Source organism: Apium graveolens, chromosome 6 (genome assembly GCF_009905375.1).
Source record: "Apium graveolens cultivar Ventura chromosome 6, ASM990537v1, whole genome shotgun sequence".
Classification (NCBI taxonomy): Eukaryota; Viridiplantae; Streptophyta; class Magnoliopsida; order Apiales; family Apiaceae; genus Apium; species Apium graveolens.
In genome coordinates this window covers 41,560,417-41,587,301 of record NC_133652.1, presented here as the reverse complement: position 1 = coordinate 41,587,301, position 26,885 = coordinate 41,560,417, and positions in this window count along the sequence as shown.

The following is a 26,885-nucleotide window of genomic DNA, read 5'->3' as shown; positions in this document are numbered from 1 at the left end:
TCCTCGAATGAATATTCAAAATAATATTCATTAAATAAATATTCATTAAATAGAATAAACAGAGTCATAAGTCCTCGAATGAATATTCCAAGTAATATTCATTAATAAAAATAAAGTTATCGAATAAATCTTATTCGATTAATAGTTTTGAAAACTATATCTATATATATATAAATATATATATATATATATATATAATATACTCGGGAACATCGACTCTCGGTTTAGAAAATGTTCACCTTTAGGTCCCCTATACTAAGGGTATACGCAACTACTGTTTATCTCTAGAATAGGTATTATGCAACTTATAAGCAATTGAATCAACAATTAGATATCAAGATTACGAAACAGACATGCATATATACCAAATCACATGCTCCAATATATCGCAAGATTTGCTAATAACAATCATGCAGTTATCACAAGATAATGCATATACATATATTTACATCACAACAACAGTATAACGGGTAGAAAACTTGTCTGAGTGCTCCCGGATAGACTTAAGCTTAGAGTGGGTCCGATAACCTATGAACAACAACATAAGTCGGAATTAAACCCCGGTCACTTAAGAAACTAGACTTTAACCAATTGAACCCTAACGTTCGCTTTTGCGCTTAATGATTCACTTAAGTCGCTCGAGTACCCTCGGCTCCACCATTTTTATTAATTTAACCATTAAGAATTTTAAGGCGATTCTTTCGCGAGTACCCTACCAACTGCCTAATCCACTTTACATAATTGTTTCATACTCCAATTAGTCATTTAAGGGCCTTAACCAAGGTTTCAAAGTAAGGCGAGGGGTAATGGTTCGGTCGCGAAATGCCGTTACTTAAAATGGTCGTTTCTCCTAAACCGTATGTCGGATTCAAGTGAACCACATATCAAAACGAAGCTCCTAACATGAACTATCTAATCATGGCAATGGTCAAAACCTAACAGTGAGTTCACGGGTCCTGATGTTAAGAACAAAAACAGTCTAAAGTAAATCGGGCATTACGACGACTATGTTTACGCGATTACCAAATTTTATACTACTCCAAATCAATCCACAATCAACCCACAATCATTACTACAACCAAACTCCATCTATACACTACTACAACATCCCCAACATCTCAAGATTTCCAATTTATACTACTTCTCAATCATGAACTAAAAGCTTACTTAAGTTCATTAACTAATAATCAAGATTTATAACTCCAAAAACATCACAAAACCAACCAATCTCTAAATACACAATAATCATGCCTCTCATGAACTATACTACTCATAATAAGCTCTTAACATTTAATAATAATGCTAGGTTAAGAGATTATACCTTCCTTGTGAGTAGGAGTAAGTAATGAGCTTGAAACAACCTTGGAAAATCCTTACTAAAGCTTTATCTAAACAAAAACACAAGATCAAAATTTCAAGTTCTTGAAAAACACTATTCACCCTCTTCTTCCATGAATTTTAGGAAGAGATTGTGAAGGAATTTGAAGCTTAAACTTTTAGGATATCTATATCTATGTACAAGGAACCTTAGATAATTACCTCACTAATTAACAAAGCTTGGAACTTGGATTTGGGTTTTTCTTTCCTTGAAATGGAGAAGAGGCCGAGAGCTTCTCTTGAATAATGAAAGTCAACTTGTGTGTTTTTGTTTTATGAATTGTTTTGGCTTGGTTGATCCACTTTTGTTTTGATTTATTACCTTTTAACCATGGTGAATTTTGTGTGGTTTATAATCAACAAACCTTCCTTCCTTTTTGGTCATGCTTATGTCACTTTCCTATGTCATCTTCCCACACTTGTCCTCTTTTTGTTGGTTTGATGATATCATCATCACTAACCTCTTTGATTAGCTCCTAATTACTTGGCTAATGACCGCTGATCTGTTATACGCTTCGCTTAACTTTCGTTCTCGTTTATCGTTTGAGGGCTCATACCCGGGATCTTATTAATTGGGTTTCCTTAACCTTTCTCAATATATTATATTCCTTTTATGATCCTCCCTTATAATCCTTGAATTCAAATCCTTTTTATCCTGTTACCTTATACTCAATTCTTTCGGTATCTGATGGATTTTCGGGAAAAGTCAAAGTGTTCGAATTTGGATTCTGACGATCTTTACATACACTTATATACCATATAGAGTACTAATAAGATCTCAGAATAACAATAGAAGAACCCCTACATAGTGTGGCATGAAAAGTTTTCTTATTTAGCATAATCATCAAAAACACTATTCATAAGGGTTACAAAAGTTCAAAAATTTTGGGGTTATTACAGTCTCCCCTCCTTAAAAGGATTCCGTCCCGGAATCAGATAGAAAACAAATGGGGGTACTTTTCTAGCATTGCGCTTTCTAGTTCCCAAGTTGATTCTTCCACATTATAATTCTGCCATAGCACTCTGACTAGCTTGATCACTTTGTTCCGAAGCACCTGCTCCTTCTTATCCATAATCTTTACTGGTTTCTCCACGTAAGTCAGATCTGGTTGCATATCCACCTGCTCGTACTCCACTATGTGTCTGGCATCCCGATGATACTTCCATAGCATTGACACATGGAACACATTATGAACTTGTTGTAGGTTCGGGGGTAAGGCTAGCTCGTAAGCTAACTTCCCAATCCGTCTTAGTATCTCAAAGGGTCCAACAATTCGTGGGCTTAGCTTTCCTTTCTTTTCGAACCACATCCATCCTTTCCAAGGGAATACCTATAATAACACTAGGTCCCCTACTTCCTATTCTTTGTCCTTTCATGTCAAATCAACATACTTCTTATGTCCATCTTGGGCTACTACCAGCCGTCCTCTGATTAGATCTATTATATCCTTGGTCCTTTGGACTACTGCGGGTCTGAGCATCTTGCGCTCTACAACTTCATCCTAACATAAGGGAGATCGACATTGTCTTCCCTCAAGGATCTCATAAGGCAACATCTCAATACTGTCATACGATCTATTATCGTGAGAAAACTCAATCCGTGTTAAGTGACCATTCCAAATTCTTTCAAGTCTATGGCACAGACTCTCATCATAGCTTCTAGCATTATAGCTTTTTGCTTCTCAATACCCATTCTTTTCCAGTTTGTAATCGTTACTATCTTCCGTTCTTAATATTATACTGGTTATACTTTTGCTCGTTAGCGTTCTATAACCTTTTAATAAACGTGTCAACCTTAGTATCACGAATGTGTTTCCATTCCGAATACCACCATACTCATACTACTCCTTTTCTAACTACTTCTATCTTCGAAAGCTTGACCCATCGTATAGAAGTAAAAGATTTTATTGAGAGATCACTATGATCATGAACACTTGTTACATCGCATAGTTAGTACAGAAGGTGGCCAGCCTTTAGTACTTGACAAGCAATTAAACAATATATGGTATCCTACTAGGCTTCTATCACACAGATAGATAGTCATTCGGCAATACCTCCCCTTCTGGAAGGGTTGTTCTTCTCAGCTTATACAAAATGAAAAGGAGAGAAAAGAACGAATTGAAGAGAATTGTATATGAAAAAGTACTGCCACAAATATCTGGCTTGGAATCTACCTCTGAACTATAGAGGTTTGTCATAGGAGAACAAAACATATGTGTATATATATCAACATCAAGTATTATAACATCGCAATTCATGTGCCTGGATATTTACTATTCCGTCCATCGTCCTATGGACCCATGCTCTCGCTCGAGCTTAAATACAATCACCGTTGAAACTCCCTCGACAGCGAAAATCGAATCTGGGATTTTATTCTAGACATCATCATTACTAGAATTCTATGCTTGCACTGCAACCTTCCTCATATAGTAATACGACTCTCTATTCATACGAAGGAATAAATATTCAATAGGTAGATAATCGACTTAATTAGTCTATCAATGATAACTTATACATCACCACGACCCGATTAGTGGTACTCAATCTCAACATCCATTCTAATACAACTCTTACGATTGTAATTGACTCATTACTCGCAGAATCATTGCTGCATTACTATGGTCCATCGCTGACCTACTGTAGTCATTTGTTTTCCTCGGAATCTTAATATCTAATCATACGGAGTCCATATCTGCCGTATCAAAACCTTTTTAACGAGTTAACATAATCACCATTCATGATTCATGAAGAACACTCCTGATCCTGACGTACATACATGACATGAAGCAGATAAAATTGCAGAAGAGTTTCAATGAAAGCAACGATAGTAGGCTAATACCATTATTAACCATATGCCTTTATTAGGAGACATGAAGCTCAAAGGTTCATTTAGTCCTTTCGTAACATAGTCCTGGCTTATCTCAAGATAGGACTTTCTAAGATAGGAAACTCGTTCACAGCGCTACATGAATTAAATCTTTACCAAACTACTATTACGGTTGAGTATCGCACAATCATCAGAAGGAATGTCAATCTTTCACACCATAATACAACCTTCACGGCTTTAACCATCATCACTGTATTCCTCTGACACGAGCGCCTATAATTGCTCTCTTACACTTAGAGTGTCGGCCACCTCATTGGCCTTTCCTGAACACTTAGAGTGTCGGCCACCTCATTGGCCTTTCCTGATAGTAATAGTTCCTTATAATCAATGTCTTTTGAACGATCTCCAACTAAATTTTCTACCTCATTTCAAATCACTGCTTATGTGAAAATGCTTTTCTTAAGTCCTTGTGATAAAATAAGTAAAAAAAAAATTACCATTTTTTTCCATAAGTCACTGCCTTAGTCTTTAAATGTAAACATTATCATGGCTGACTCTCGATCATACTTAGGATGTCTTTTATCTTGGGCCCTTCTTGCTTTAATAATTCTGACCTTCATTGGTTCAATCTATACTTCTTTTGGTTTAACCTGTGCCCACCTGGCATTATTATAATTATGCCATATTTCCTTCATCAAAATTTCTATTCTTGAGAACTTTGAATACTACCTTTCTCCTTGTAAAACCTCTAAGGTTATCCTTAAATCCTTCATCAGGTACACCCTAGGCACAGGGCATATCAAGATACCATTTACTAATACCAGAATTATTGTCTATATAGTTCTGAAAAATTTCTCCACTAATCCTTAAAGGTTGTTGTTACCTTAATCCTTTCCAATTTATACTGTCAAAACTCATACTATCCCTATTAAGGGTGAAATGCCAACCTTTATGCATTCCCCTAGGATTCATTCTAAGTTACAGATGTTCTATCCTTAATTCCACCTTTAAAAAGGTACATGCATCCTTCCATGGATAAATCAAGTCATATATCCCTGATAAGGGTGTCTTATTCAATCATTCCCACCCAGATAGTCTATACCAATTTCACAATAGCATCCTTATTCAAACTGATGTCAACACATATGGCCTTCAAAAGATATCAATGGTTACCCGCTTTTCTTTCCTAATTTGGTAATGACAACAGGGATGTCCTGGAAGATATTGGTCGTGTTCAACGTGAACTTCTTCATAATAATTCCTCATTTACTTTTGTTGTTTATCTCAACAGTCATCTCAATGTTGGGATGTCTTTCATACCTGGCGTCTCCCTTTCTGGGTATCATGCCACCGGTCTTACACTTCACATTCTTGAAGGTCACTTCCTTCATCCAGTTTTCCTAATTTCCTATTTTCTTGTCTCCTCAGTCTATCTGCGTCTCATTATTTATCCTTTGAACTATCTCAAGGTTTCCTTGAATTCTCCCAACTTAAAGGCGGTACAATATGTACATCTCTTATGCCTTCAACCATCAACTTTAACTCATAGTGAATCATCCTCATCCTGACGATCACATACTTTTCTATTTATATTACTATGATTCTTTAGGGTTTCCTCATACCCAACTCCCTTATCATTCCTCAAACTCTATTGCCTTTATATTCCTTTCCACTTCAGTTTTTTTTTATTTTCCTTTCTCTTACAATTATTTCATGAACCCACTAATTATTTACTTCAAACATCACGTCGTTCTGGGATTCTTGTCCTCAGAACGAATCTTTACAACTTTTACAACTTAGATTCATAATTCATCATACTCGTCCGCCTTTGTTCTGGCTCTAAAGCTTTTACACTATCTCTCTTTCTTCCTTAGCCTTCCACCAGCGGGTGGCCTCTCTCTTAGGAAGGTAAGTGACAAAACAGTCTTTTGTGCTTCATCAATTATTTAGAATTTCAAATGATTCCCATATTTCCTTTAGCCAGGCTCTCGCCTCTACTGGGTTCGCTTGTTCCTTGGAATTCTGAGAGCTTAGCGACTTAAAGGTCCTGAAAGAATTTCCCACTACACTGTCTCCTCAGGGTGGTGGTTGGGGATAATAGTCTAAGTTCTTTTTAGACAGGTCCATGAATTGGTGTATAGGAGTACCGTCTCGGGTCTCCTTTCCTTACTCGACTTTCTGTTTCCTTAGTATGAAATATTTCATCCTTCTCCCATACTTGGAGTTATCTTATACGTTAAATCCTTGTTTTCCACTTTATTATATTCTGGGTTCTTTATATCTTAATTGCGACCTCCCTGATTATCACATTCAAGGTTTGCCCCTAATCTTATTCCTCGTGGGGGTATAATACTTGGAAAATTTTTGAGAATCTCTGGATATTTATCTTACTTACTTTGCTTAAGTCCTTCCCTCGTTCAGTCCTTGCATGATTGCAAATTATGAATTCTCAAGTTCTATAAACTTCATGACACTCTCTTAAGTGTTAATAGTGCAATTAACAATATGAACTTATCACAAACAAACTGATCTGAACTGAAATTAACGAATATATACATAACCATTTGTTCGAGGGTACAACAACTGAATACATTAAAGAGAATTACATCATTTGATCTGATCGCTTCTATCCCAAAAGTACTACCATAGATAATCATCTAGTCATTAAAACTAATCATTCATAACTTAGGCTAATCCTCCAAAAGCGGTGCTACATGAAACCCTTGTCTGATCGCTCTGGCTCTGCACACTACCATGGATCAAGAAATGCGGGCATGCACGACATCCCTAACCTGCTCCATCACAGAGGTGATGAGGTCTAAGATAGTCGCAAGTAGAGCTGGATCAACCTGACCTCCAAGATAGCCTCTAGCTGTAATTCGGGTGGTAGCCTCAATCCTTTCCATGCTATAAGCTAATCCTGCCGGAAGTACCCCGCCCTCAATCCTTGGTGTAGTAAGTCGATCCAACAGATCACTCCTAATATTACAGGCCTCAGACAGGCCACCCAAAGTCATATAATAATCGGCGATAAGAGAAGCCTGAGTGGTAGCATCTAGCAGTCCATGGGGTGCAGGTGGTGCAGACCCAGGAGATCCAAATGGATAACCAAGCACGGTATCAGGTGACAATGGTGCAGGAGATAAAGGTGGCATTTCCTCAGTAGGTGCTGGGCTCTGTATAGGGGAGGGGACAAGAATTGGTGGAACCTCATGGATGTCTACAGGAACCTCTGGAAGAGGGTCTGACACTAGTATAATTGGTGCCATGGAAGGCCCCACTCCTTCTGCCCTCATTATCCTTTGTGCCCTTGGTAACTCTTCATCCTCTAATGCTCTGGTAGTCGCCCTGACTACGGTCATCAATTCCTCAGCGGTCCTCTCTTCATTCTCGTCAGGATCCTCCACGAGATCCTCCTCAGCAACAATCCCTTCTGGGATAACATCCTCAACCGCAACATTCTCAATATGAATCTCATCCGGTCCCTCGTTAGGGTACTCTATTGGATTCACAATTTGATCTCCAATATGTAATAAAACATCCTCATGCTGATGCTCCTGAACCTCGGGGTTCGGTGCCACGCCGCCCTATACGAGAACGAACTATGTTACTATCATAATATTTATAAGGGTCCCCGTAAGGGTTTTAACTGTCAGTACTACGTTAGGTAGCCCGACTATGAACTTGGCAAGAGTTCTTATTCTTAGTGAACTTATTATCTTAACGTCACATCATCTCTGAGGTTTATAATGCTTAGCTCTGATACCATTTCTGTAACACCCCCAAATCCGGGATCGGGGATTCGGGTTGTCACGAGTTCCATTTCCCTTATCAATACTTAATCTTAACAGTCAACCAACTACTGAGTACTGTGACCCCACAATACACACACACACACACATCACAAGTTATAGTCTCAGAGATGAATACCAAAAATAACACAAGTCATTTTATTCCACAATTATAAACCGTTATACCTTAAAAGGGTTTCCGAATAAATTTACATTTCTTTGTCATTATTACAATTCATATAGATACATAAGTCTGGTACATCAGAAGTTGAAAGCCTAGCCTATTGGTAATTTCTACCTCGGCTACAGCGGCATCAACGCTTCCAGAAAACTGCGGAACGTTTCCTAACCGCTTGCGAATTGGAAACTTGGTCCTGTTCATCTTTTCTATCTGTTGTTGTGTGATGAAAGAAGAAAGCAAGGGTGAGCAACAAGCCCACCGGAATAATATGTATAATAATTAACAATATATGAGCATTCTCATAGTAATCATGAAAGTCTTGGTCAAGAAGAAATGAACCAAGCTGATATCTTAACGCGACCAAGTCACAAAATATTCAGTATATATATATACATATATACTTTTCACAATCTTTGAAATCCTCTGACATGTATAATATACACAGAGTTCCAGTTTATAACTGTATACAAATATCGTTGCAAGGTGATCTCATATATCTAACCTTGTCTCAACGTTATTCTGAAAATCTTTGACATGCACAAGATAATCATTTACTAGATAAAAGTTTATTAGATGAAGTTACAAGATACTCCAATATACTTATATCTTTTCCGAATACTACTTGAACTACCACCGTTCAAGGTATAATCCATTTCAAAAGTTCATCACATAGATGAGACTACAAGATAAGATTTGAATAGATTAAATCCTTGAAATATCATTATAAATAATGAAGTTATGAGATACTTCATTAAGTCCCGATATATATATACACCTATATATATATACATTCCATACACTCCTTGAAAACCTCTGTTATGAAAATTATAAATAGAGTTGTAATATCCAATGAATTTGGAAAGGAGAAAACCTTGGCATAAATCTGATATCTTGCTGATCAGGCAAAGATACCAATAAGTAACCTTTTCTACTAGTAGATGGATGAATTCCCCACTGGTCATCACCCTGGCCGCAATAGGACCTTATGCTGGACTGCCACTCAGCCACTAACGCATTTGATGGACTCCCACTGAGCCACTTACACTTTCATGGACGCCCACTGAGCCCATGTTGCTTATGCCGACTCAAATAGATTGACTTACTTCCCGAATGTTGGGCAAGTAATCAAGATGTTTTCTCAAAACAACAACCTTGTTGCGAATATAAAATACACCACAGAGCCGGATCCCTCAGGTTTTGAGCGAGTATTTAAATCCCCTTCGAAAGGAAGATCTTAAATATAAAAATGAGTTTTGGGATCCGCTCTAGCTTTTAAAAATCATTTTGAAGACTCGAAAACATTTTAAAGAATGTTTGGAGTAATGCTGATTTAATAAAATAAATCAGTCCCGATAGGTTGGAGAAAATATCTGAATATTATTACTTAAATAATATTTCCATAAGGATAATCTTTATAAAAATAATTTGAAGTAGAAGTTTTAAAACTCATACTTGAAATGAATATTAAATAACCAAAGATATACTTATACGAAAGTACTATCTTTATTTGAATAATCGAAAATAAGTTTGATTATCGAAACATTATTCTTTAATAAAATAAAGAATATTATTTAGTAAATAATCGGAGTCATAAGTCCTCAAATTAATATTCAAAATAATATTCATTAAATAAATATTCATTAAATAGAATAAACAGAGTCATAAGTCCTCGAATGAATATTCCAAGTAATATCCATTAATAAAAATAAAGTTATCGAATAAACCTTATTCGATTAATAGTTTTGAAAACTATATCTATATATATATATATAAATATATATATATAATATACTCGGGAACATTGACTTCCGGTTTAGAAAATGTTCACCTTTGGGTCCCCTATACTAAGGGTATACGCAACTACTGCTTATCTCTAGCATAGGTATTATGCAACTTATAAGCAATTGAATCAACAATTAGATATCAAGATTACGAAACTGACATGCATATATACCATATCACATGCTCCAATATATCGCAAGATTTGCTAATAACAATCATGCACTTATCACAAGATAATGCATATACATATATTTACAACCCAACAACAATATAACGGGTAGAAAACTTGTCTGAGTGCTCCCAGATAGATTTAAGATTAGAGTGGGTCCGATAACCTATGAACAATAACATAAGTCGGAATTAAACCCCGGTCGCTTAAGAAACTAGACTTTAACCAATTGAACCCTAACGTTCGCTTTTGCGCTTAATGATTCACTTAAGTCGCTCAAGTACCCTCGGCTCCACCATTTTTAATAATTTAACCATTAAGAATTTTAAGGCGATTCTTTCGCGAGTACCCTACCAACTGCCTAATCCACTTTACATAATTGTTTCATACTCCAATTAGTCATTTAAGGGCCTTAACCAAGGTTTCAAAGTAAGGCGAGGGATAATGGTTCGGTCGCGAAACGCCGTTACTTAAAACGGTCGTTTCTCCTAAACCGTACGTCGGATTCAAGCGAACCACATATGAAAACGAAGCTCGTAATATGAACTATCTAATCATGGAAATGGTCAAAGCCTAACAGTGAGTTAACGGGTCCTGATGTTAAGAACAAAAATAGTCTAAAGTAAATCGGGCATTACGACGGCTATGTTTACGCGATTACCAAATTTTATACTACTCCAAATCAATCCACAATCAACCCACAATCATTACTACAACCAAACTCCATCTATACAGTACTACAACAGCCCCAACATCTCGAGATTTCCAATTTATACTACTTCTCAATCATGAACTAAAAGATTACTTAAGTTCATTAACTAATAATCAAGATTTACAACTCCAAAAACATCACAAAACCAACCAATCTCTAAATACACAATAATCATGCCTCTCATGAACTATACTACTCATAATAAGCTCTTAACATTCAATAATAATGCTAGGTTAAGAGATTATACCTTCCTTGTGATTAGGAGTAAGTAATGAGCTTGAAACAACCTTGGAAAATCCTTACTAAAGCTTTATCTAAACAAAAACACAAGATCAAAATTTCAAGTTCTTGAAAAACACTATTCACCCTCTTCTTCCGTGAATTTTAGGAAGAGATTGTGAAGGAATTTGAAGCTTAAACTTATAGGATATCTATATCTATGTACAAGGAACTTTAGATAATTACCTCACTAATTAACAAAGCTTGGAACTTGGATTTGGGTTTTTCTTTCCTTGAAATGGAGAAGAGGCCGAGAGCTTCTCTTGAATAATGAAAGTCAACTTGTGTGTTTTTGTTTTATGAAATTTTTTGGCTTGGTTGATCCACTTTTGTTTTGATTTATTACCTTTTAACCATGATGAATTTTGTGTGGTTTATAATCAACCAACCTTCCTTCCTTTTTGGTCATGCTTATATCACTTTCCTATGTCATCTTCCCACACTTGTCCTCTTCTTGTTGGTTTGATGATATCATCATCACAAACCTCTTTGATTAGCTCCTAATTACTTGGCTAATGACCGCTGATCTGTTATACGGTTCGCTTAACTTTCGTTCTCGTTTATCGTTTGAGGGATCATACCCGGGATCTTATTACTTGGGTTTCCTTAACCTTTCTCAATACATTATATTCCTTTTATGATCCTCTCTTATAATCCTTGAATTCAAATCCTTTTTATCCTGTTACCTTATACTCAATTCTTTCGGTATCTGGTGGATTTTCTGAAAAAGTCAAAGTGTTCAAATTTGGATTCTGACAATCTTTACATACACTTATATACCATATAGAGTACTAATAAGATCTCAGTATAACAATAGAAGAACCCCTACATAGTGTGGCATGAAAAGTTTTCTTATTCAACATAATCAGCAAAAACACTGTTCATAAGGGTTACAAAAGTTCAAAAATTTTGGGGTTATTATATTTCCCATTCACTATGCTTAGTTCTATTTAATTTAAATTAGAAACTCCTTTCTAATTTCATTCACTCTGGCCAGAGATTCCTGAACTAACATAAGTGGATCAGCATTGAACATTCTCTTCCTACACTGGAAGGGGTAGATCCTTTATTGATCTTACACTATCTCCGTGTACAAATTCCTATACCCAGTAGAGCCCTTATAATTGTCTCTTGAGACTAAGAACTAAACCAAAGCATAGTTCAGTGTCCACAAGATGACTATGATGACCTCAAGTCTAAGGATACTTGTACAATTATCACTATATGAACAACTGCTGACACGTGAGTGAACTCCATCATTTGTTCAGCTGTGTGAGTCATGTTCAGTGAACTTATTCTATAATAAGCACCTACATACTAGCTATAGTGTCACCACACAAATGTCTATGAGAACAGACATCCTTCATAATGAAGCAATCATAGTATGTACCGATCTTTGCGGATTATTAATTACCAGTTAGTAATCCTACGACCAGGAACTATTTAAGTTTAGAGTTATCATCTTTTAGGTCTTATTATTATGATCTCATCACAATCCATAAAAAGCTTTACTCTAAACTATGGTATATCTTATTTAAACATTTAAATAGATAGAGCCCGCAATAAAAACAAAACAAGTCTTTTATTAATATCAATGAAATCAAAACAGATTACATAAAAGTTATTCCTAAATCCTCATACATGATTGGACTTAGGACATATCTCTTTCAATCTCCCACTTGTACTAAATCCAATCACTCTGGTATCTAATACCCATTTTGTCTTTATGACGATCAAAGTGACTCTGAGAAAGCGGCTTTGTGAGTGGTTCTGCTACGTTATTATGTGTGTCAACTCTCTCGACGTTGACATCTCCTCTATTTTTAACTCAGATTCACCACCAAAAACAAGAAAAATGTCCTGAGTCCTTCGCAAGTACTTAAGGATGTTTTTCACTGCTTTCCAGTGGTCTTCACCTGGAATGGACTGATATCTGCTCGTCACACTAATTGAATAAGCAACATCAGGCCTTGTACACAACATCGCGTACATGATAGATCCTATTGCTGAAGCATAAGGAATCTTACTCATACGCTCTCTTTCCTCACGTGTCTTAGGAGACATTTTTTCGGAAAGGGACACTACATGGCTCATCGGTATGAGACCTCTTTTGGAGTTTTCATGCTAAACATTTTAAGCACTTTCTAGATGTATGTACCTCGGGTAAGACCTATCATTCTTCTAGATCTATCTCTATAGATCTTCATACCGAGAATGTAGGATGCTTCTCCCAAGTCCTTCATGGTGAAGTTCTTTGATAGCCATACTTTGACTGATTGTAGCATCGGTATATCATTTCCTATAAGAAGTATGTCATCCACATACAATACAAGAAATGTTACCGCGCTCCCACTAACCTTCTTGTAGACACATGGTTCATCTATGTTTTTGATAAAACCAAACTCTTTGATTGTCTCATCAAAACGGATGTTCCATCTACGAGAAGCTTGCCTTAAACCATATATGGTTCGCAGCAGCTTACACACTAGGTGTTCATTTCCCTTGGAAAGAAAACCCTCTGGTTGTGTCATATACACTTCCTCCTCAAGTTCCCCATTGAGGAAGGCCGTTTTCACGTCCATTTGCCAGATCTCATAGTCATAGTAAGCAGCAATCGCAAGCAAAATCCGAATTGATTTTAACAGGGCTACAGGCGAAAAAGTTTCATCAAAGTCAATCCCTTGCCTTTGTTTGAATCCTTTTGCCACGAGCCTGGCCTTATAGGTCTCCACCTGGCCATCTGCTCCAATCTTTCTTTTGTATACCCACTTGCACCCAATAGGCTTAACACCTTCAGGCGCCTCAACCCGAGTCCATACTTTGTTGGTATACATAGATTCCATTTCAGATTTCATAGCACTATGCCATTTCTCTGAGTCAACACTACTCATAGCCTCATTATTGGTCACAGGGTCATCATCATCAATGATTGACAACTCATTGTCATTCTCAATGACAAGGCCATAATACCTCTCAGGTTGGCGAGACACTCTCCCTGTCCTACGAATGGGCTGTTCCACAGAAGGTTGTTCAGTCTGAAAAGGTGCTTCCACTTGATCCGTAGTAGTTTGTGCTTCTTGAACTTCATCAAGTTCAATTTTGCTCCCACTGTTTCCTTCAAGGATAAACTCCTTTTCCAAGAAGGTAGCATGTCTGGAGACAAACACCCGATGATCAGTGTAAAAGTAATACCCCAAAGTCTCTTTAGGATATCCCACAAAATTACATTTTACGGATCGAGATTCCAGCTTATCTGGGTCAACTTTCTTGACATAAGCTGGACATCCCCAAATCTTAACGTGTTTAAGACTCGGTTTCCTTTCTTTCCATATCTCATATGGTGTTTGAGGAACAGATTTGGAAGGCACCTTATTCAGTAAATATGCTGAGGTTTCCAATGCATAACCCCATAGGAATACTGGAAGATTCGCATAGCTCGTCATGGACCGAACCATGTCTAACAAAGTTCGATTTCTCCTTTTAGATACCCCATTTAACTGTGGAGTATATGGAGGAGTCCACTGGGAGACTATACCATTTTCTTTGAGATAATCTAGAAACTCTCCATTCAAGTATTCACCACCTCGATCTGATCGAAGAGTTATAATACTGTGTTTGATTTGTTTCTCCACTTCATGTTTATATTCTTTGAAATTTTCAAAGGCTTCAGACTTGTGTTTCATCAAATGCACATATCCGAATCTAGCTCTATCATCTATGAAAGTAATGAAGTACGAAAATCCACCCATGGCTTGCGTAGACATTGGTCCACATACATCTGTGTGTACCAATCCTAGCATATCTGCAGCCCTCTCTCCATGTCCACTAAATGGAGATTTGGTCATTTTACCCAATAGACAAGACTCGCATGTAGGATATAATTCAAAATCAAAGGGGTCAAGTAACCCTTCCTTATGCAATGTCTGAAGTCTATTTTCACTAATATGACCTAGCCTACAGTGCCATAAATAGGTCAGATTTTCATCATCTCATTTTTTTATTAGTTTGTTCAATCTGAAGTAAATCATGCTCTACGTCACATACATACAGACCATTATTTAAAATGCCACGTCCAAAAAGAACATTATCTTTAAAGATAGAACATTCATTATTCTTAATAATAAATGAAAAACCATCCACATCCAACATAGGAATAGAAACAATATTCCTCACAATAGAGGGAACGTAATAACAATTATTCAAAATAATAGTCTTGCCCGTAGGCATATGTAAACTAAATGATCCCACAGATATAGCCGCAACCCTTACTCCATTACCCATACGTAGAATCACCTCATCTTTTTCAAGAGTCCTACTTTCCTTTAGTCCTTGCAACGAATTGCAAATATGAGAACCACAGGCGGTATCTAATACCCAAGTAGAAATTTGACCTAGTGACATATTAACTTCGATCATGAACATGCCTGAATCAGAAGCGGTAGTCTCACTACCCTTCTTCTTCAATTCTGCAAGGTAAACCTTGCAGTTCCTCTTCCAGTGCCCCAACTTGTTACAGTGAAAACAAACAGCTAAATTAGGACCAGTCAACTTGTGAGCATCTAGTATGCTCCGGAGTGATAGTGCAGAAGACATGACGAATATAGTAAATCTGTAAATGATAAACACATAACAACACTTAGCAAATATTCAATTTCATTTCAAAATAGTATATGAATCGGGTCTTTATTCATAAGTGTCTTCCACTAGTTTATCTAATTTTTTCAACCCCTAAGTGAAAATTAAGCATTCATAATGCTAGTAGGAATAGGGATCCTACATTCCATCACACAACCTCGGCTGTGGCACGAAACGTCATGTGATGTTTAATAGGCAGACAACTCTTGTCAATTACATCTTATGTTATTCCCTAATATAAGTTTAGCCTCTTGAATAATTGAGTCACGACTGTGGCACGACAAACTCAATATTCTAAGTCAAGTCTAACCCAACATTTCGTACAATTGAATCAGTCTCCAACGGCCCACGGCTGTAGCACGTACCGACCTTTAGATTCTAATTCAATGTACACATCTCTATGTAATAGACAAGTATTTCTTATTTCGAAATCAAAGCCCTCGGCTGTAGCATGAAATGACAATGATTTAAAAATAAGAACCACTTTCTACCATGTTGGAAGGCTATGACCGACACAAGCCCGTTGTGTCATTGGCCAATTACTACTTGATATTATTTAATTTTAGAGGGATTATATTACGTTATAATCATAATCATATTATAAAGAGATTATTCCTTTTAAATTAAATATTTCAAATCAATAATCGATAATCAGATAATTTCCAGATCGGGTAGAGCATTGTCAAGAGACGTCACTTAATAACCCCTTCTTACAGATAGAAATCTGTTGTTGACAGAATCATCCTTTCTCTCAATATTGAAAATTCATATTCAATTACATGTTTCATAAACACAAGAATCTCATGATCGTATTCATAATATTTATTATTAAAGCAAGAAACGATTCCTATTCTAGATTTTCTAGAGCACGCCTTATATTGATTTAAGTTCACTAAATCTATCATCGCATGGTAAACATAGGCATATATCTCATATATAAAATTAAATAAACAAGTAAATGTAAAGTGCAATAAATAAATGTGTTTGGTTATGGCTCCATCCTATGTGATCTTTATCAAGCTCATAATAAAGATCAAGGTCAATCTAATATGGTGATGGAAATAAATACAACTACTTATTACATAAGTCTTCTTCTTTGTTTAGACTTCTTGTATGCCTCGTCTTCTTCTTTGTATCACCTCCATTAGATAGCCTTCTTGAGTCTTCAATTACATTACATGATTGAAAGTAAAACTAATCTAATGAACTTACAAGAATAACTCGAGTTACATTCGAGATTTATGATTACAAATATTGACGACATGCAAGTCGTATTTAAAACCAAATCTAAAACCATTACACTAAGGTCGAAAGGTCATAACCATCCACCATGCTCATACAACACATAAAATAATGTTAAAACACATAATTTGATCTTAACATATCATATTATCCATGATCTAATCATAAAAAGAGAATATGACAAAAATTAGAAAAATCAGAATCAAATCAGAAAAACAAGAATCACTATTTACTGGCAGTAAACGACGTCAAACGCCTTACAGACGAGTCGTTGATAGCTTTAGCTATCAGTTTTGTTTAGACGCTCGTTTACCTATGGAATAGGGTATTCATTTACGTAAATCGGACACCAGACCCAGATTTCAGCAAATTTGCAGCAGCCAATTCAGAATCCGTATCTAATATGATTCTCATAATTAGAACAAAAATAAATCATGTATATATCAGTATATATACAGATTACATAATCATCTTATGATTATACAACTCACATGAATATCATATATTCAGATCCATACATATATAAGCATATTATATTAACATCAAATCATGGCGAATCACGTACATGCTCATATATCAAAAAAAGGTCAAACACATAAACGAATTAAAAACTTTTCGCAAGTAGCTCTGATGCCATTGAAGGGTTTTTAGCACATAAACGCAGTGAAAACGTAAATTTAAATCTTAAAAAAAACCGAAAGCCTCTGCAGGATCCATGCGAAAAATTATATTTAATTCGTAGTTCAGTATGTTTATCTTAAGAAGCTTTACGTTAATGGAAAGATAGAGGTCTTTAATGGGGATCCAAAAACGATGAACGGAGATCCTTAGCAGCTGCTCCTCAAGTATGAAGCACTCCACCGGTATCCACCAAGAAAACGATGTAATGAAGGAGGAGGAGATGGAGAGAATTAGGGTTTTCTAAATCTTTTTGGTTGAGGCCAAAATAGGGTCTATAATAGTATATTTATAGGCAAAAATTTTAGCTGGAAATTTTCCCATAAAATATTATTATTATTAACCCTTTATTATTCTCACTAATAATTAAAACACCTTTTAATTATTAATCCTTTTTCTAAACTTTTTAGAAATAATTCTCACTTGATTTAATTTCCAAAAATTAAATTCTTAATTAATAATATTAAGAACATTTTCTTAATTAATTTATAATCAATTAAATCTCATTTAATCAATTATTAAATTTGCCAATTAATTATTTATTTCATAAATAAATAATTATCAGCCATTATTAATTAATTCCTCCACCATTAAATCATTCTCTTTTATGGTGTGACCCTGTAGGTTCAATATTAAGCCGGTAGTAGAAATAAATAATAATTAAACTATTTTATCATTATTTATATAAATTCTCTAATTCATTAAATATGATTAATTAATTAATCATATTTATTCTACATCGTGAGAGATACTTCTCAGCATATCGCGACTATCCGGATAATACGAATTCACTGCTTAGAATACCAAGAACCTATTCAGTGAGTAGTTACCGTACAATTAATTCCTTCTACCCTGCAATGTCACGATTAAATACAAGGCATGGAACTTGTGTCAAGCCTATCTTATTTAATCACTTGCTTTCCCATTCACTATGCTTAGTTCTATTTAATGTAAATTAGAAACTCCTTTCTAATTTCATTCACTCTGGCCAGAGATTCCTGAACTAGCATAAGTGGATCAGCATTGAATATTCTCTTCCTTTACTGGAAGGGGTAGATCCTTAATTGATCATACACTATCTTCGTGTACAAATTCCTATACCCAGTAGAGCCCTTATAATTGTCCCTTGAGACTAAGAACTAAACCAAAGCATAGTTCAGTGTACACAAGATTACTACGATGACCTCAAGTCTAAGGATACTTGTACAACTATCACTATATGAACAACTGCTGATACGTGAGTGAACTACATCAGTTGTTCAGCTGTGTGAGTCATGTTCAGTGAACTTATTCTATAATAAGCACCTACATAGTAGCTATAGTTTCACCACACAAATGTCTATGAGAACAAACATTCTTCATAATGAAGCAAGCATAGTATGTACCGATCTTTGCGGATTATTAATTACCAGTTAGTAATCCTACGACAGGAACTATTTAAGTTTAGAGTTATCATCTTTTAGGTCTCATTATTATGATCTCATCACGATCCATAAAAAGCTTTACTCTAAACTGTGGTATATCTTATTTAAACATTTAAATAGATAGAGCCCGCAATAAAAACAAAACAAGTCTTTTATTAATATCAATGAAATCAAAACAGATTACATAAAAGTTATTCCTAAATCCTCATACATGATTGGACTTAGGACATATCTCTTTCAAACACGGTACCTCGAAGGTAAACATAGCAACTATAGGACAGAAGAGGAACGCTTTCGCTAAGAAAGCTAATAGTAATAAACCTAAGAGTGACAAGGCCAAGAAACCCAAGGCAAACAAACCATGTTGGTCTTGTGGGCAGGTTGGGCACTGGAGTAAGGACTGCCCTACGAAGAAAGCGAAGAAAATCGAGGTAGCGCAAGCGAATGCTGTGCTTGGAACCGCAAGTGGGCCTGTAGTGAACATGGTCGTTGGTGAGGCTACGGCTTCTGAAACCAATGTTGACCAGTATGTATTGTGGCGCCCTCCAAACCCGGGTCAGAAGTTTGGGGTCCACACACACACCTTTTTAATAACCTGCTTATAACAATAATAAAGATAATAATAATATGCAGTGTTAGATATATTTGATAATGTCATGGCTAATATAATTTATGTTTAGATTTCAGATCTTACTTAACAGGACAAATCAGTACTTAACTATTGATAAGTACTTATACTGGAAGTCAGGACTTAAGGATATCAGTACTTATATTATCAGGAGATAATCATCAGAAGTTAGATATCAGAACTTAAGTGCTGAAGGATGATCAGAGAAGGACAGTAGCTGATTAAAGGAAAGAAGATCGAGATAAACATAAGAAGAGATATGCATGAAGAAGGAATTCCGTGAATAATGGAATACTTGGAAGAAAAGATATCTGATTGATATATTTTAGGAAGCAGAATTATATTCCATATCAATTAGCGATTATCTTGTAACTGTGTAGTATATAAACACAGACATAGGGTTTACACTATAAGTGTTATCATATATTCGAGAAGTTTATTCATTGTAACCCTAGCAGCTCTCGTGATATTTGTTCATCACTGAGAGGTAACAGTTTCATACTGTAACAGAGTTTATTGTTTCAATAAAGTTTGTTTTCTGTTACTTAATATATTAAAGTTCAATTTGATTGTATTATACACTGTATTCACCCCCTCTACAGTGTGTGTGTAACCTAACAAGTGGTATCAGAGCCAATCTGTTAACACACATACAGCTAAAGATCCAAACACAATCATGTCTGACACAGAAACTCCAACTAAGCCTATCAAAACTGAAGAACCTCCAAAGCCACAAATTCAAAGTCGGTATGAGACTATCAGGGTTCCCATACTGAGACCATCTGAATATCCCATATGGAAGGTAAGGATGACCATGTTCCTGGAAGCAACAGATCCAGAATACCTTGATAGAATCAAGGAAGGGCCTCACAAACCAACCAAGCTCGCTGCTGCAGTTGCAGGTGAAGCAGCAAAGACCGTACCAAAGGAGAAGAGTGATTATACTGCTGAAGATATAGCATCAATTGCTAAGGATGCCAAGGTACGACACTTACTGCATAGTGCCATTGATAATGTAATGTCAAACAGGGTAATCAACTACAAGACTGCTAAGGAGATATGGGATGCTCTGGAAACAAGGTGTCAGGGAATTGACACAATTAAGAAGAACAGGAAGACAATACTCACTCAAGAGTATGAACACTTTGACTCAAAGACTAATGAGTCATTGAATGATTTATATGATAGATTTGTCAAACTTTTGAATGATTTGTCATTGGTTGATAAAGTGTATGATCTTGAAGATTCAAACCTTAAGTTCCTGTTAGCTCTTTGTGAATGCTGGGATTTGAAGGCAACGACAATAAGAGACAACTACAATCTTGATGAAACAACTCTTGACGAAATCTATGGAATGCTCAAGACTCATAAGCTTGAGATGGAACAAAGAAGCAAGAGGAACGGAGGAAAGTCAAGGACAGTTGCTCTTAAGGCTGAAGAAGAATTCCTCAAAGCAGCTTCCTCAAGGAAAGACAAGGGTAAAGCTCTTGTCATAAAGTCTGAAACTGAGTCATCAAGTTCTGAAAGTGATGATGACTCAGATTCTGAAAGCTTGCCTGAGACTGATACTGATGAGGAGATGATGAAGCTGTGTGCTCTTATGGTGAAAGGAATCACAAAGATTGCATATAGGAAGTTCAGGAAGGGAAAGAAGTTTTCCAGGAAAGGCATAAGTTCTGATAAGAAGAATTTCAGAAGATCTGAAGGCAGAGGAGGAAAGTCTGACAGAGGAGATTACACCAATGTTAAATGCTATAACTGTGGTGAGAAAGGCCACATATCTCCTGATTGCAAGAAGGTAAAGGGTGACAAAGGCAAGGCTCTTGTCACAAAGCAGAAAAGCTGGACAGACACCTCAGACTCTGAAAGTGAGGAAAACTATGCATTGATGGCAAATGCTGATAAAGAAAGTGTTGAGAGCAGTTCTGAAGCTGCTGAAACAAAGGTACCTCAGACTACTTATGCTTTTCATACTGATGATATTAATGAGTTGAGAAGATATCTTAAAACCATGTTTGTTAGTTATAGAGATCAAACTTTAACATGTGAAAGATTAACTTCTGAAAATCTTGCATTTAAGAAAAGAAATGATTTCTTAGAAAAAGAGTTAGTCATGTTCCATCAAACTCAGAAGGATAGAGATGATGCTTTTTATGTTAGGGATGAAGTGCTAAAAATGAATGAATCTCTAAAAACTGAGTTAGAAAAGGAAAGAGAGATTATCAGGACTTGGACTAACTCTGGCAAAACAACTCAAAATTTGCTAAGTAGTGGAAACTGGAAAGAGGGCTTAGGTTATGGAGAAGATAAGAATGATAAAGGAACTGAAGAAATTAAGCCTGTTGATAAGCAAAAGCCAAAGTTAAAACCTGTTAAGTTTGTAACTGTAAAGTCTGAAAATGAGAAATCAGAAGTTACAAAGGAATTAACTTCTGACAAACTAAAACAGGAAAAGACAGCTGAAGTGAACATAGGCTTAATGACAAATAAGCAACTTAAGCATAAGCTGAAAGATGTTAAGAATGCAAACAAGGTAAAATCACCTAGAAAAAATAGGAATGGAAAGGAAGGTGTGAATAAAAGCAATAATTATAAACCTGTTCCTGATGCTCCTAGGAAAACATGTCATAACTGTGGAAGTTCTAACCATCTGGCTTCTTTTTGCAGAAAGAATAAGAATATTAACTCTTTACCTTCAAAATCAGGAGTTAATAGTCAGTCTGTTAGATACAAACCATAAAATCCTTGTTTTCATTGTGGTAGTTTATGGCATTCCATTTATACTTGTAAGGAATATCATAGTTTGTACTATGATTATTATCAAATAAAACCTTCTTTGAAGAAAGTTTCCATTGTTCCTTCTAGTGTAAATTCTGATTCAAAGTCTGATAGTGTAAGTTCTGATAAGAAAAATGTTAACATAAACTCTGATGCTAAATCCGCTGCAAATGTTAACAAACTTAATAAGGCCAAAGGATCCAAGCAAGTCTGGGTCCTTAAAACTAATAATTAGTGGTCTTTGTGATTGCAGGGCAACAGGAAAAATATTCTAGTTCTGGACAGTGGATGTTCAGGACATATGACTGGAAATAAGGCCCTGCTATCAGACTTTGTGGAGAAAGCTGACCCAAGTGTTTCTTATGGAGATGGCAACATTGGAAAAACATTGGGATATGGCAATATCAATCTTGGAAATGTCATAATTAAAGAAGTAGCTCTGGTCTCAGGACTTAAACACAACCTACTGAGTATAAGTCAAATCTGTGACAGAGGTTATCATGTTGATTTCTTTGAAGAACACTGTGAAATTGTGAGTAAATCTAAAGGCATAGTTGTTCTGAAAGGATACAGGTGTGGTAACATTTATGAAGCTAAGCTTTCAACAAGTACTGATGGTTCTGCAATCTGTCTGATGAGTAGAGCATCAATTGAAGAAAGCTGGAATTGGCATAAGAAACTCTCTCATTTAAATTTCAACAATATAAACGAACTGGTCAAGAAAAATCTTGTGAGAGGACTGCCAAAGTCAGTATTTGCTCCTGATGGTCTTTGTGATTCCTGTCAGAAGGCCAAACAAAGAAAATCTTCATTCAAGAGCAAGACTGAATCATCAATTCTTGAGCCTTATCATCTACTACATGTTGATCTATTTGGTCCAGTAAATGTCATGTCTATTGCAAAGAAGAAGTATGTGTTGGTCATAGTGGATGAGTTCACCAGATACACATGGGTGTATTTCTTGCACACAAAAAGTGAAACTGCATCTATCTTGATTGATCATGTCAAACATCTGGATAAAATGGTCAAAGATTCTGTGAAAATTTTAAGGAGTGATAATGACACTGAGTTCAAGAATTTGATAATGGAAGAGTTCTGCAAAAACCATGGAATAAAGCAGGAATTTTCTGCTCCTGGAACTCCACAGCAAAATGGAGTTGTTGAAAGGAAGAATAGAACTCTCATTGAAGCTGCACGTACAATGCTTGAAGAAGCAAAGCTTCTAACCTATTTTTGGGCTGAAGCTGTGCAGACTACTTGTTTTACTCAAAATGCAACACTCATTAACAAGCATGGAAAAAAACCATACGAGATGGTGAAGAAAAAGAAGCCAAATCTGAAATACTTTCATGTATTTGGATGCAAGTGTTTTGTTCTCAAGACTCATCCTGAACAACTATCAAAGTTTGATCTAAAAGCTGATGAAGGAATCTTTGTTGGATATCCACTTTCCACAAAAGCCTTCAGAGTCTATAATTTGAGGACAAAAGTGGTCATGGAATCTATCAATGTCTCTTTTGATGACAAGAAGATTACTGGTCTTGAAGATTTCATTGACCATGATCAGCTGAGATTTGAAAATGAAGACTCAAATTCTGATAATGAATATCCTGACAGTCTAAGTTCTGATACTGTGAACTCTGATGGAATAAACTCTGATGTTATTGAAACTGTGGTGGCTACGCCAAGGGAAGATGCACCTATATAGGGGAGCATACTCAAGATCCTACCACAGCTCAAGAAACATCAGAACATACATCTGGCTCTTCAAGTTATGATTCATCAAGTTCTGATAAGCCAAGTTCTGATAGTGCTGAAAATCTAAATACTGAAGACTCCAACTCAGAGAGCATAGTTTCAGGGGGAGCATCAAAAAATGAAAATAAAGATAGCATGGATCATGGGGGAGCATCCAGTTCTAGAGAAAACCTTCCATCTGCAAGGAAGTGGACAAAATCACATACACCTGATTTGATAATTGGAAATCCTGATGCAGGTGTCAGAACTAGAACAGGTACTTCAAATGAATGTCTCTACAATTCTTTTCTCTCTCAGACTGAGCCAAAGAAAGTTGAAGAAGCTCTTCAAGATGCTGATTGGGTGCAAGCAATGCAGGAAGAGTTAAATGAATTTGAAAGAAACAAAGTCTGGACCCTAGTGCCGAGACCAAAGAATAGATCTGTTGTTGGTACAAAGTGGGTATTCAGAAATAAAACTGACAGTGATGGCATAATTACAAGGAATAAGGCAAGGCTGGTTGCAAAAGGATATTCTCAACAGGAGGGAATTGATTATGATGAAACATTTACACCAGTTGCTAGGTTAGAAGCCATAAGGATATTTTTGGCTTATGCTGCTCACAAAAAGTTTACGGTCTTTCAAATGGATGTGAAAAGTGCTTTTCTCAATGGAGAATTGGAGGAGGAGGTATATGTTGAACAACCTCCAGGCTTTGTAGATACCAAACATCCAGATTATGTCTACAGGCTTGATAAAGCACTTTATGGACTTAAGCAAGCTCCTAGAGCATGGTATGAGACTTTAGCTCAGTTTCTTCTAAAAAGTGGATTCAACAGAGGAACAATAGACAAAACACTGTTCTACCTCAACCATGGAAAGGACTTACTTCTGGTCCAGATTTATGTTGATGATATCATTTTTGGGTCTACAAATGACAAACTTTGCAAGAAGTTTACCAAACTAATGCAGTCAAGATATCAGATGAGTATGATGGGGGAACTTAGCTATTTTCTGGGCCTTGAAGTCAAGCAGAATGAAGAAGGCACTTTTATTTGTCAAACCAAGTACACCAGAAACTTGCTGAAGAAATTTGGAATGCAAGATTGTTCAAGTGCATCCACTCCCATGGCCACTGCAACAAAACTGGATAAGGATACCGGTAAATCAGTAGATATTACTGACTACAGAGGTATGATTGGCTCTCTACTCTATCTAACTGCTAGTAGACCTGATATCATGTATGCTACCTGTCTTTGTGCAAGATTTCAAGCAGATCCAAGAGAACCTCACTTAACAGCTGTGAAAAGAATCTTTAAGTATCTTAAAAGAACAGCTGCTCTGGGATTATGGTATCCTAGAGAATCAGATTTTAAACTAATAGGTTACTCAGATGCAGATTTTGCAGGTTGCAAAATTACAGGAAAAGCACAAGTGGAAGCTGCCAATTTCTTGGAGACAGATTGGTTTCTTGGTTCAGCAAGAAACAAAAGTCAATTTCCACATCAACTGCAGAAGCAGAGTATATTGCTGCAGGAAGCTGTTGTGCACAGATTCTTTGGATGAAGAATCAGTTACTGGATTATGGGTTAACATATTTCAAAATCCCTATTTACTGTGATAATCAAAGTGCTATTGCTATGACAGGTAATCCAGTTCAACACTCTATGACAAAGCACATCAGCATCAGGTACCACTTCATAAGGGAACATGTGGATGAAGGTACAGTGGAATTGCACTTTGTTCCAACAGATCAACAACTAGCAGATATCTTCACAAAACCACTATGTGAAGCCACTTTTACAAGATTGGTAAATGAACTTGGAATGGTTTCAGGTTCTTTTTCTAAATCTATCTAGTTTTGTTCTGATGCATCAGACTTTATGATCAGTATTTACAGAATGTAATCTCTTTTTTTATTCTGTGATTAATTGAAATATGCGTTTAAGTACTGATTATTGTCTGATATATGTTTCTAAACTCTGATAAGTGATATGTCTGTTCAAGTAACTATTCAATCCTATGAGGATAACTGTGCTAGATACTGACCTAGTAGTCTTCAATAAACAAATGATTCCATGTAAGAAGTAATTATTTCAGTGGAAATCTTATGACACTAGCAAATTCTGATAATTGAGCTTAGTTGAGTTTACTTTGTTTATCTTATTACTAAGTCACAAATTAGAATAATGCTACTCATCTGTTAAGTTCTGATACTAGTAAAACTGCTGAATGTACTAAGTGCTGATAAACCTCACTTATCAAAAGAAAAAGCAAAAAGATAAAAGAATAAAATCAGGTACTCCTTTGAGATCTAGAGTAAAAATATGGAAGGGATGACCCAAGTGCATTGCTGGTATTAAGTAAATATGCATTAGAAAAGCAAAATATTTTCTTGGTGACTTTTCACACTCTATGATTACTGGAGAAATACTCTGATAATAGCATAAATTCTGATAAGCAGTCGTGACTCACTTACACTGAGAAGCCACTGTAAAATAGAATTTCAAAAGATGCATAAAATTAGCACAAAACAGTTGAGGTGGACTCAAGCATGAAATCATTCATCAGTAGGTTTCAAGACAATGATAGCTCTTTAGCAAAATTTTAGTTATGCCTTATTTCTAAGATGTACTGAAGTGAAT